Source organism: Abramis brama (assembly GCF_963993115.1).
Source record: "Abramis brama genome assembly, chromosome: 8".
Lineage (NCBI taxonomy): Eukaryota > Metazoa > Chordata > Actinopteri > Cypriniformes > Leuciscidae > Abramis > Abramis brama.
Window position 1 is genome coordinate 12,997,070 of NC_139970.1, and position 13,500 is coordinate 13,010,569.

The window sequence follows — 13,500 nt, forward strand, 5'->3', positions numbered from 1 at the left end:
AAAGGTTGACTGACTCTGAAGTTGTGAGTTTTCAGTATGTTGTGGTCTGTTCTATTCGTTCTGTGAGACAGCACAAACAGGGATTAAAATACCTTTGTCTTGTGACTCCTAGTTTCCTGTTGTACTGCTGTTTTCTTTCAGGGCACTGAGAGGTGAAGTCAAGCATCAACAGTTAGGCATGGTGGAGGTTTCACTGCAGAATTTTAGAAAAAGGTTACCAAACCCCAAACCCCCTTATTTAGATAATGTCCAATCAAAACTATTTGTGCACCCTTGTGAAAATTTTCAGAATTACTTGTATTGTCTTTGAAATAAATTTGTCTTTGGTTAAAGTGCACTGTCAGATATACTGGCACATTTATGGTAAACTAAAATACAATTTAATGTTAATTTCTATTGACACTTATATTTAATGTTTTTAAATATATACACATTTGTAATGAAGTTGCAATTAAGTACATGTATAACTGTATATAAACTTTAATATATATTAAACTATAATATTAACTTTTAATGTAACATCAAATACACCAGTTAAAATGACATTCAAGTACTCTGCATGTGCTTTATGTTAGTCAACACATCAAAAGTGTACTTTAAAGCATGACTTCAAAGTTTTCAGATCAATTATTTAAAATGTAAGACTTTGACATTATTACAAAGGGCACTTTTTAAAAGTAGTCATGAAAGTCATAGTCTTAGTCAAAGTGTGCTCCATTTAAGAACATTAATAATATTATAATATTAATTAATTTAATTAATATTATATTTTATAATTTTATAAATTTATACTTGTTAGTGCAGGTTTTTAAAAATAAACGTTAAAGATTTGAAGTACACTACAAGTGCACATTCAATACAATTAAGCACACTTCTTTTTCACAAGGGCAGTGATTCATGTTTTAAAAGGAGGTTTGGACAGTTTATATACACTTTGGATTTGTCACAGTTTGAGTTTGTGTGTTCACGTTTAGAGTTTGTTTTTGTTCTATTCATGTCTGAGTTTCTTTGTTAATCTTCTAGGTTGTTAGCTAGTTCTGTCACCCTCTGTCCCATACCTGTTTGTCACCATGGTTTCTGATTGCTGATTTAGTATTCCGTTGAGGAGAGTTTTGTGTCTTGTCTCTGGTTCTCATGAGACAAGAGTGTCAGAGAACATGTTACAGTGTGAACTAACACAATGACCTATTGTCTCACAGAGACAGACTTTTAGACTGCAGTGTATTCTGTCGAAGAACCACCCATTAGACAGGAAATGACTGTCTGAGTGACATGCAAAGTGATCAACCACAGTGTGTGTATTTTACAATAGGGGTTAGTTTATCTGAAATTAATTATATAACCGTAATCAAGATAAAAATCTAACTGTAGCATGTGCTTTTGGCAAGTTCCTTATATTTTACAATATGCATCAGCAGTACATAAACAGATTGGGGGCAACCTGTGGCTATGTTGTTTCAGATCACTGACCACACACAGACACAGGGACAAAGACCATTACAAACTGAAGTACAACATTTGGAGAGTAAAGAAAGACATGCTCTAAAACGCTTTATAGGACCTCAGCACGATCCAGTTCAGCAGGAATCTAATCAGGAAAGAGAATCCTCAATAAAACTGTCAGACACCTCTCTCACAGGGACACAGAAGCACATATCTCATTTCTAATGGCTGGAAAGAGCTACAGTGGCATCGGTATATCATGAGTTAGCCTTATTTAAGTTTTGGAAGATTGAAGTGTCTGCAGTTGTTCCACTCATATTGTTTAGAAGCAACTTCTGACATACAATATCAATCATTATGCTGGAAGTTTTTTGGAGTGGTGTCTAGTATAAAAAAAAAAAAAACAGGTTTGGTTTTGTTGATTTTGTTACATTAGTTGCTTAGGGGCTGACCCAAGTCAAAAGAGCACACCCCCAAGTGTCTATAATATGCTTGTCTTTAGATATGGGGGTTAGATATTGGGTTTCATATGTTTATAATCCAGCATGCATTAATTGTAGATGTGCTTAAAACAGCACACCTATCCTGAAAATGGTAGATGATGTGAGGTAAAGTTAAATACTTAAAGTTATTGGTTTATCTCTAACCTGTATGAGCAATAGGAAAAGTAATTATGACTCTCTTCTCTCTCTCTCTCTCTCTCTCTCTCTCTCTCTCTCTCTCTCTAAATCTGTTGTCCCTAATTTTTTTCCATATATATATATAATTTATATATGTGTGTGTGTGTACCAAAATATGTTGATAAATGAATTGATAAGGATAGATCTCTTAAATAGATCTCTTAAATCTCTTAAACAGAGATAAATGTTATTTCTGTGGCATAAGTCAGCTGGCTACCTAGACACCATTTTAAGGCCAGAAACATTTTTATAAGTATTCAAATGCTGGGTGCGTGTCGATCTGCTCATAGTCTCAATTGCAAATTCCTTCCAGTGCACTGAAAAGTTTGCTCCCTAAAATGTCTCACAATGCACTGTGAAAACAAGGGAGCATTAATGCTCACTATGTTCCCTTACCGGAAATTCTGAAGCACAAAACATAAATCGGGTGAGCCAACTCAATAATGCTGTCAAAAATATATATATTTTTAAAAATACGTATGGATACTGAAATATCTGAAACGGTTCCAATACTCATTTTCTGCATTATCTGTACACTGATATATCCCACCTCTCCCAGAAGTTCGGTGAATCTCCCAGAAATCGAGCGCGCGAGAGGGAAACACTGGCTGTGTCCAAAATCGTATACTCTCTTATAGGTACTTATTTTGAAAAAGTAATTACTTCATGACCGCTAAAGTACCTTCTGTATAGCATGAGTGTGTGTATGAATGTAATCCGGACACACTAAATTTGCCATGCTGTCATTAATCATGTGACCTACCAGCGTCAGTTACATCGCTTCAATTTTAAGACAATTTTAATGAACTGTTTTATGAATTAAAGCAGGAGTTTTGGCAGGAGAGCAGAACTTGCGCTGAACTAAAGTGATTGACAGCTCCAATGATTACAAAGGGAGCTTTCTTCGATCACTTTGTGTAAATAATTTAATAACTATTGGGATAACAGTTGTTTTTCATGCTACTAAAAGAAACAATGTGAAATTGACTGTTCAGTCGATGGATTTTGTGACATCGCTACCCCTGAAACCTTGCATATCAAAGCAATCATTTATCACAGATCAGGCTTTAGAATGAACATGGTTGAGGTATGTTCACATCCATCTTTCACTAAATGTGTTTGTGAAGCTTGCGTCCAATTGTGACATTAATAATTACACCCTACTGACATGATCAGGCACTTTTGAAAATAAACAGCCACTTCCTAAATGTTAGATTCCTTCAAAAGTTATGCAGAGACAGTGTTCTTCCACAACTAAAAACTGCACAACATTTGGAAAACTCAGCAGGCATCTAAATATCTTTTTAGTCTTTTTTTATGTTGCAGTATCTCTCTCTTCAGTATTTATTTATACTCTTCAATTTTTAGAAAACAATAAAAACAAAAAACAAAGGAAGGACATGAAAAATGTGGATGCATGTCAGTAGGCAACAACTTAATAAAGTACTGCATGTAAATAACTTCATTAAGTGCGTCCTTGGATGCCTTTTTAAACAGTATTGAAGAAGTTCCCATGTATTCTGCCACATGTGTTGCCCGCTGTTCTTTACTGTCTGCTCCAATTCTCCCATTTACACATTAAAATGCTAGTTTAATAAAGAACTTTGAATGCAGTTTGTAAAGAGGTTTGTTGATAAGGGGAGAAAGAGGCGGAAATGTTTTACACAATAATTATAAAATAAACAAATTCTTTCATCATTTACTCACCCTCAAGTTGAGTAAAGTTGTTCACCCTCAAGTTGTTCCAAACCTGTATGTATTTGCTGAACACAAAAGAAGATATTTTGAAGATATATGGGTAACCAAATAGTTGACTTCCATAGTATGGAAAAGAAAATACTTCATAATTCATATTGGAACAACTTGAGGGGTAGGCTAAATGATGACAGAATTACATGTTTCTATCCCTATTCCTTTTTATCCCTTTAAGCATAAGATCAAAAGGATTAAGGTCCTCAACATCTGTATGTCCAAACATACAGTATACACGATAATGCATTCATCTAAAAATCCTTGTGTCCAGGTATATAAAACCATGTTTTACATGTATATTAAACAGGCTTTTTGAATGAAACTTTGGTAATATTTCTACAGAAATGGACACTGTGGATAAGAATATAGGGAAGCAGAATGAGTTGTGTTTAACAGAGAAGCTGAGCATATGTTAATGATATCAGAGTGTTTGAGGGCTCTGGGAGCCTCTAGACTGATTGTACGCAGTATTTCAGGTGTGTGACCTCGCCAGGTTTTAACAGCGAAGGTGAAGCCAGGAAAAAGTGATAACAGGAAAGAGAGAGAGAGAGAGGGGGGGAGAAACATGAGGTTGAGTTCACTGTCAAACAACAGCCTGATTTTCAGCCCACTACCCAGTGGAATGTGAGCGGTGTGTATCAGTTTACTATATAAACCTTCATGACCTGAGGGCCGTTCAGAGTGACGGTATGCCACCCGTTTGAGCTATGAGAGTTATTTACAGTGCCTGAAAGGGAGCACTGCATTAAAATTCATCTCAATTCTGGTTCTCTTTCCTCACAATTATTTCAACTTAAATCGTTTAATGTAGTGTTTTCTTTTTGTTGTTGTTGTTGTTCTCATCAAAGCTCATCAGTCATGCTCAATACCAGTTAACCCCCACCAAACCAGACATGTATTTGTTTTTACTAATCAGTTAACACTATTAATAATATTAAATGGCTATTATATAATGATGTACCTTGAAACATATATAATTAACTTTGTAGAAGAAACAAACTCACTTAGTAGCTTCTTGCTCAATAAGAAACCTGTATATATGTACATGCTCTATTGAAACTTTTTTTTTTTTTTTTTTGTCGATTAAAATGAAAGAATCTCCTCAAGACTTATGTTGCATTTATGCATAAGTTGGAACTACTGTGCATGATTACATATTGACAACAGATTGTACTCTGTGCTGTTCACATTGTTGGACTTTTTTGAATTGTATATAATTTACTGTGTCTAAATGATAAAAACAGAAACATAACATAATTTTAATGCGGTATTACATTGTTAAATGTAACCAACTGCGAGGACATATTGTGTGCTTTGCATACATATTGTAATGTGTTGGTGATTCATCATTTCATTTACATAAAACTAAAGGCTAATACCAACATAGGCTCATTGAAAAGTGTGCTTCTACTGTACCTTCTTTTTTTTTCTTTTTTTTTACTCCAAAAATGTACCTTTAAAATTCACTGCAGATATCGGCTGAAATGAACACTGTAGTGGCAGCAAAAAACACAACTTTTATTCCTGATGATGCAAATTATGATGATATTTTCATGCGGTTATACTACTAAAACTACGGAGACCTTAAAGGGACTTGGTGAAGAAAAAAAAATGATATGGGAGGAAAAAATATTTGGCACTGCCTTTGCGTTCTCTCGCAAGGTCCAGAATTGCATGAGCCGGAGCACTCGGGAATGAGTCCCGTGAAAAAAGAGACTTGTGGGAGGAAACTAAAATGCCATGGTTGCTTTAACAAATGTGTTCTTGCTCTATCAGCAAATGTGGTCACTCTATCAAACGCGATTTCTTTTAAAGGTCCCATGACATGAAATTTCCACTTTCTGAGGTTTTTTAACATTAATATGAGTTCCCCTAGCCTGTATATGGTCCCAAAGTTTCTAGAAATTTTAATCGGTGTAAATCGAGCTTTTGCTATTTTTCTCTGCCTTTGAGAAAATGGAAGCTCAACCGGGCTGATCTTGAATCTCCTCCTTATGACGTTATAAGGAGAAATGTTACCTCCCCTTTCTCTGCTTTGCCCGCCCAGAGAATATTTCTCGCCCATGAGAAAATGAGCTAGGAAGTAGGAACGCAATAATTGCTCAATAATTGGATTTACAAATGAACACCGAATGGTCAATACAGAGCTGGGCTTGCTGAACATCGGACAAGTAAGTCAACAAATTATATTGCTTTACTGTTTATGGTTACCTAGCTTGTTACACGTAGAATGTGGCTGTCACATTAGCTATGCAGCTATGCAGTTACTTGCGCTAATGTAAAGGTAGACAGCATCAAGTTACACACACTGTAACGCGAGTGTTGTACATTTCTTTGTTATTTGGATAACCGTTTTCCTGTTGGTTATATGGCGCGCGCGATATCCGCATTTCTAGATCGCAGAGCTTTATGTAATTGTAATAAGATAAATTACAAACGTTACAGATCTCTCATGAAAAGGCAACAGTAGGCTCGCGTTAGCTACATGATAATAACTGTAAACCATCCGAATAAAGTACCGTATCCAGACATAATATTTTAAACTAACCATTCGGAAACGTCCTGCTTGAGCCGCTGAGTTGCAACTTCTTCATCCGTTGCTTCTCCATCTGGATCAGATTCTGGGTCAAACTGAAATGCTTGAACGACTGCGTGTCTTCGTGCCATTGCAATATATCCAACATAAACAAACATGCATGGTACCGTTGCGCAAGATGGTCAAGGCCACACCCACCCTCCACCTTGCGCCGCCTTTCTCCTCCTCATTAGTATTTAAAGCTACAGACACCGAATTCTGAGCTTACCGAGGCTGAATTTTTAGAAAGAGATTTCAGATACAGTACTAAGGACCACTAAGGACTATATTAAAGCCTACAAAAAGTAGCATGTCATGGGACCTTTAAAACTGCTGCGATACGTACAACAACCAACACAATAAAACGTTGCCAGATTCACATTCATCTTTGTGGCTTTTAATGCCACTCACTACCCAGACAGCAACATAGAAAAATTACCCTGTGAAGATATTTCTGCAAAATAATATTATGCTGCTTGTTGTATGTTTTGTGATTTTCAAAGTGATATGTCTACCACCCAGACAGCAACATAGTGTTGTCCCAGACCCGGGCCATATCTGGTACATGTGGATTCAACGCGTACCAGATGTGGGCCAGTGAAAATTGCAGAATTTTTTCACTGAAGCTGGATTACCTAAAACTTGCAAAGGCTCCCTGGTGAAAAAAAATCAATAAATGCTAAGTATACTTGCAGCCAGACTAATTTAGTATACTTCAAGTGTGTTAATATGATTAGTTAACTTGAAGTGTGCTGTTTTAAAAACAGCTAATTTTGTACTAAGTATATTTTAGTTGTAATTAAATTGTATAAAGCATAACTTTAATTGTATTTAGTGTACTTTTTTGTACTAAACTGGAACAACTTAAAGTATACTAAGTATATGCCTGTGTAGGGACTAATTACATGCTTGATTAGTGATATTACGAGTGTCTATGAGGACAGTAGCTAGACTGGAAGTGAGGTGGGAGAGAGAGAGGGGGGATGGGATCAGGAAAGCTCCGCGAGTCGGGACTCGAACTCGGGTCGCCCGAAGCACAGCGGTGCTACAAATTGCACACTTTGGGCCCTATCTTGCACCCAGAGCAATTGACTTTGTACACCGACGCATGTATCATTCCCATTTTGCACCCGCGCACAGCGGACTTTTCCCTCCACAGACGCACGTCGGTTAACTAAGAAATACACTTGGCTCCTGGGGGCGGTTCAGCACAAAGAGGAGGCGTGTTCCGGCACAAACATTCCCTCATGCTATTTTGCAGGTTTAGAAAACAATTCCGCCACTAACCGAAAAAAACTAGTTTAAAGTCAGTGGCGCGTTGCACATGTTATTCATATGCTATTTTAAGGGCGCATGCTTGGCCATAATCAATGTAGTGTGTGCACAACACGCATACACTTTGATTCTCTCATCTACACAGAAGCAGCAGTTTTCATTTTTACAAATCATACATTATTACAATAGATAGATAGAACGTCGGTCTCCTCGGCTGTGAACCGCTCCTGGCGCGCGCCTGGCAAATCCGCCGTTATAATAGGAATCCACTTTAGAACAAGCGTGCCTGCTCTTAAAGGGAATGTGAGATGACGCTCTGAATGGTTTATTTATGTTACGCCCAAACCACACCTATGAATAATGAAGCTACTTCAGACCAACCCATTTTAGATTTGCGTCGGCGCAAGAGTCATTTATCCCGCCGGTATAATAGCAACAGCGCCCAAGACCCCGCCCACAAATTACTTGCGTTTCGCGCTTGATACTTGCGTTTCAGACCGTTAAAATAGGGCCCTTTGTCTTCTATAACAAATGCACATTAATAGACAAATAATACTTAGCTATACTTTGTACAAAATACTATTCTATACTATAATGTATTTTGAAAGTATATATTTCCAGCACACAGTTAAAATATACCTAAAATATATTTTTAATAAAGTGCAAATAAATACACTTTTAAAAAATAAACTAAATTTTCACTTCAAGTATATTTTTCTCAAATATATTTTTAGAAATTATACTAAAGTACAATTATTTTAAAGTGTGTTAAAAGTTGTATTGTGAAAATAGATAAAAGCATGATGCTAATACACTTTTAATATATTAAAGATAGTACAATTTGTGTTAGTGTATGCAATGTACTATTGAAAAAGGAAATATATTTTAAATACAATAAAGTATACTTTTTTTCTCACTAGGGTTAGTTCAAGCTAGCAAAATGCAATTCAGTAAATGCAAGTCTAGTTCATTCTCATAATAGTCAGATTTCACTTCATTAATAAAGTCTGTGAGTGTATTGCTTTTCAGAGTGTGTGGCCTGTGTACATTACTGAATGGATAACTCAGAATACACTAAATTGAGCATATAGTATGTAACTTGTTTTATAGAATGTGGTTAGTAGCTATGCAAGTATGTGCTATGTAAAGTTTTGGCTGTATATCATCAACAGCAGGTCATTAGTGAATATTTGTCTGAGGCCCCATAATGAGAGCCAGGTGGAACATCCCCAGTGCTGATTCCAGATCAGCCAGAGAACCTCCGAACTCTGCATGTACCATCAGTCTGCACTCTTATTTAGAAAATCAACATCTCAGACTCTAGAATTTGTCAACATTGTTTCATTTGAGCCGCTGTCATCATGTTTAGATTACAAAACAAGCCATCATTGAAAAACAAATTATATCACATAAAAAAACATTCAAGAAAAAAAAAAAAAAAAAAAAAAAAACTCTACATTGTGTCTCAGTTTGGCCTCTAGATGAGGAATCTTGTGAGACGCCTCAGAGCATGTCTGTGGAGTCTAATGTTCCCTGGAATGAGTTCTGGGCAGCAGTCTAAAGGAATCATTAAAGGAAGAGTGCATTTTGATTGCTAGTGATCTTGTAGCATAACAAACGATATTGATGTATTAGAACAAGCTGGGTATGTGGTTTTGCCTCATGTTGTTGCTGTTCTTTGTGTATGTACACATGCAGTGCCCCAAAGCCAAAATGAAGAGTACTCCTGTCATTTCCCTAGCCACTGTACATATACTCATATGTTCCAAGGGTGTATTTAGTACTGTTAGTACTGTTCTTTTATTGTGGCCAGCCTAAGGCACACCTGTGCAAGAATCATGCAGTCTAATCAGCATCTTGATATGCCACACCTGTGAGGCGGATGGATTATCTCGGCAAAGGAGAAGTGCTCACTAACACAGATTTAGACAGATTTGTGAACAATATTTGAGAGAAATAGGCCTTTTGTGTACATAGATAAAGTCTTAGATCTTTGAGTTCAGCTCATGAAAAATGGGGGCAAAAACAAAAGTGTTGCGTTTATAATTTTGTTCGGTGTATTTAACAATGATTTATTTTATGTAAATTTGTTCACCTGTCTAAAAAAGTACATGCAAGAATGGCGTCTCTGTCAAGTCGTGAAGCTCTGTTAAGCTGAAGTTTGCCGCGAAGCTCTTGGCATCTCGAAAATACCACGCCAATATTGATCCTCATTTTAGTTCTCCTTTTGTCCCAAAGTCTGCTTGCCATGATCCATAATGTTTGAACGAAACAACAACAGCGTGCCGCTAAACATTACGCAGTTGTCCACATCTGTCGCCAAGGTTACCATGGCAGTACAAGTGGAAACCAGGGATAACGCGGATATTACGTCATTGACAGGCACTATTTAAAATTGTGATTTTTTCAGAATTTACAAATTCTTGGAAACATTTAGGATAATGTAAGTACACAATTGAAAGAAATATATAACACTGTGCAAGTGGTTTTTGGATATTTTGATACAAAATTCTTACATATTGTACCTTTACAATATACTTGAATATGGGTAAGTTTCTTAAAAAAAGCAACAGTTTTAACAAAAAGCTGAGAAAATCGTGTTTTTTCAAAGACTACATCCAGATCGGATTCAGAATGATGATTAAAACACAGATGGAGTAGATCGAGTCCATCAACACCCCCAAAGCTTCACAGTCCTGTAGCTCGTCCTGGGTCGACATTTCATGCATTCAAATTAGGCAGTTTTGATTTATATGCTGTTTAATTTTGATGATTGCGTTATTTTACATATGCATCTGCTTACATATGATATCTGCTTCTTTTTCGCATGTGTTTTGATCAGGAGATTCAGTGCTCTTTCAGAAAATGCCTAGTAGCGCGCCCTACCGTATAACAGTGAAAACACGGAAAGACGGAAATTTCAATGGCGGTGTAAGAGTTAATGGCAGTTCTGTATAGTTAAACTAACAAGGTTCAAACAACAGATGTGCAAAGTTACTATGGTTTCGGGAAACTTGTGACTAGCTAGTTAATTTCTCCATAGATGCATTGTACTATGCTAGTTAAGCAGAGAGTTACGAGGAATGCACCCCAGAACAGTTGGTGGGGTGTTTAGCATGTACAAAAATGTATCAATTTATCATTGTTTGGCCGATTCTCTTTATAGGGCAATAGACTGTGAATACAATAGTCCTCTCTTGGTCTGGTCTTGCTTAAGACTTGTGCCCTACTTGTGCTGTCAGTATGAATTGTGTGAGAGAAAGCACGAAAAAAAGCAGATGTTTTGTGCAAACAACCCTGTGTTTTTCCTCCCCTCAGCATCGGAAGTGAGTCCTGCTGGATTTTTGAGGTAGAGCTCTTGACCACATGTCTCAGAGTAAAGGCTTCAAACTGAGAGAGTGTACACAAGAAAAACAGCAGCCGACATAGAGGAAATACCAGCACTGCACTGATTTAATAAAGAATTCTGAGCTAATATTGCTATTTTTGGGCAAATCTGCAGTGAAGTGGACCTGTCACTGTGAGATCCGTTTGCCTGAAAGGAAGAGAGGCCAGTCTTGACACGCTCCTAGAAACCTTTGCTGTATGGTAAAGTTTTTGCTTTCATTTTAGCCTTGGAATTTTGGAAGGGCATCTGGAATCAATCTATTGTCTACTAGCCATCGAGCTGTATAAATTTGTGTATTCGATCTGAAATCTGTTGCAGCTTGTAGTAGTTAGCAGTTTCCTCTGATTTTAGTTTCATGTGAAGTGGATGTGTGGCGCTGCTGGTTTGCAGACAGAGAGGTAGATTGTGTTTCATGATTTGATTGGTCCACTTCCAATGTACAATGTTAAACAATCTCACTGAGGTCTGCAGAAACAAGACATGCCAACATTAGTAAAAGACAGGGTGAATGGGGGAGATTATCCATATGGTGTCCTTATTAGACATGGTCAGCACACAGATTTGGAATGGTTGATAGAACCGAGAGGAAACAAGTAGAAAGAGATCAATGAAGTGAACAGGAGTGAGTATGAGCTCTTCACAAGAACCACAGTAGTACCGCTCCCATCAAAATGACTCAGGCATTTGTGTTTGTTGTATTATAGATGGATCAGGTGCTCCTTTCTTTGTGCTGATCTATAACTGATAAACATTTCACTACTACAAAAGAATTCTCAGAGCGAATGAAAATAATGCATGGTGTTTGCTGAGGCAAGACAAGTTTAGTCATGATGTTAATAAGCTGATCCGGAAGGCTAGTTTGCTGTTTTTTGGGGGGGAGGTTTTGAATAAAAAAACACCTTAGTAAGTGTGTAACAACCTGGCAACTACCTTAACAATGTGTTGGTAGTTAAGTTTTACATGGGCAAACATTTTTTCTGAAAATGGGTACCATGGAACTTTGATATACACTACCGGTCAAAAGTTTTAGATCGGTAAGATTTTTTAATATTTTTAAAAGAAGTCTCTTCTGCTCACCAAGGCTGCATTTATTTGATTAAAAATACAAACAAAAACAGACATACTGTGAAATATTATTACAATTTAAAACAGCTGTTTTCTATGTGAATATACAGTAAAGTGTAATTTATTCCTGTGATCAAAGCTGAATTTTCAGCATCATTACTCCAGTCTTCAGTGTCACATGATCCTTCAGAATTCATTCTAATATGATGATTTGATGCTCAAGAAACATTTCTGATTATTATCAATGTTGAAAAAAGTTTTTTACATTTTTATTTCATGATGCTATGATGAATAGAAAGTTCAAAAGAACAGCATTTATCTGAAATGGAAAGCTTTTGTAACATTAAACACTACCCTTCAAAAGTTTGGGGTCAGTAAGAATTTAAATTTTATTTTTGGGGAAAAGAAATAAAATAAATCAATACTTTTATTCATCAAGGATGAGTTAAACTGATCAAAATTTACAGTAAAGACATTTATAATGTTAGAAAATATTCTATTTTAAATAAATGCTGTTCTTTTGAACTTTCTAATCATCAAATAATTTTTTTTAAAAATTGTACACAACTGTTTTCAACATTGAAAATAATAATGAATGTTTTTTTGAGCATCAAATCATCATATTAGAATGATTTTTGAAGGATCATGTGACACTGATTGGTGCCCAATCCTGCTCCTGGAGGGCCAACGTCCTGCATAGTTTAAGGTTAGCCCCTGAACCAGGTAATCATGGGCTGTGTCCGAAAACCTAGGCAGCTGACTATCAGGCAATGACTTTGCAGGCAGCATTTGCGCACAAAAGTATCTCACAGAACTGATTTCGGACAGACTTGTGAGGCAGCATAACGGTTTAATGATCTACAGCAAAATAGAGAGCTTTAGTGAAACCAAAGCAAATATGTAATTACTAATATAGTAATTTCTCGCTAGAAATGATACACAAAATGGAAAATGTTGGTCAAAAACTTACATTTACACACAGACTGACCACCAACCGCAACTTTTAGACACTCTTCTTTTTTTAGCTCAACTGTCACAGAATGGAAAGCACAGGATTGTGGGATATCAAAGGCAGCGAAGGATACATCTATGCTGACTTTAATAATCGATCAGTTGAAGGAATCTCAGGAGAGAGGAAATGTAATTAGTACTTTAGTAATTAAATATCCATTCAGTTATAACCAACTATTTTGCTGTAGATCAGATGTTATGCTGCCCTTTCAGGAGATACCTTTGTGCGCAAGGGAGAGAAACTCAAATAAGTTGACTGTCCAGGAGCAGGATTGGGAACCCCTGGATTTACATTAGTAAAATGGTTCCTT

General features: G+C 36.6%; 1 protein-coding gene across 1 annotated transcript in view; it reads left to right on the forward strand.

Annotated features, from left to right (window-relative positions):
• The window catches only part of mylka (myosin, light chain kinase a), a 122,251-nt gene that overhangs the window by 36,988 nt on the left and 71,763 nt on the right, over positions 1–13,500 (forward strand). The window lies entirely within an intron of this gene.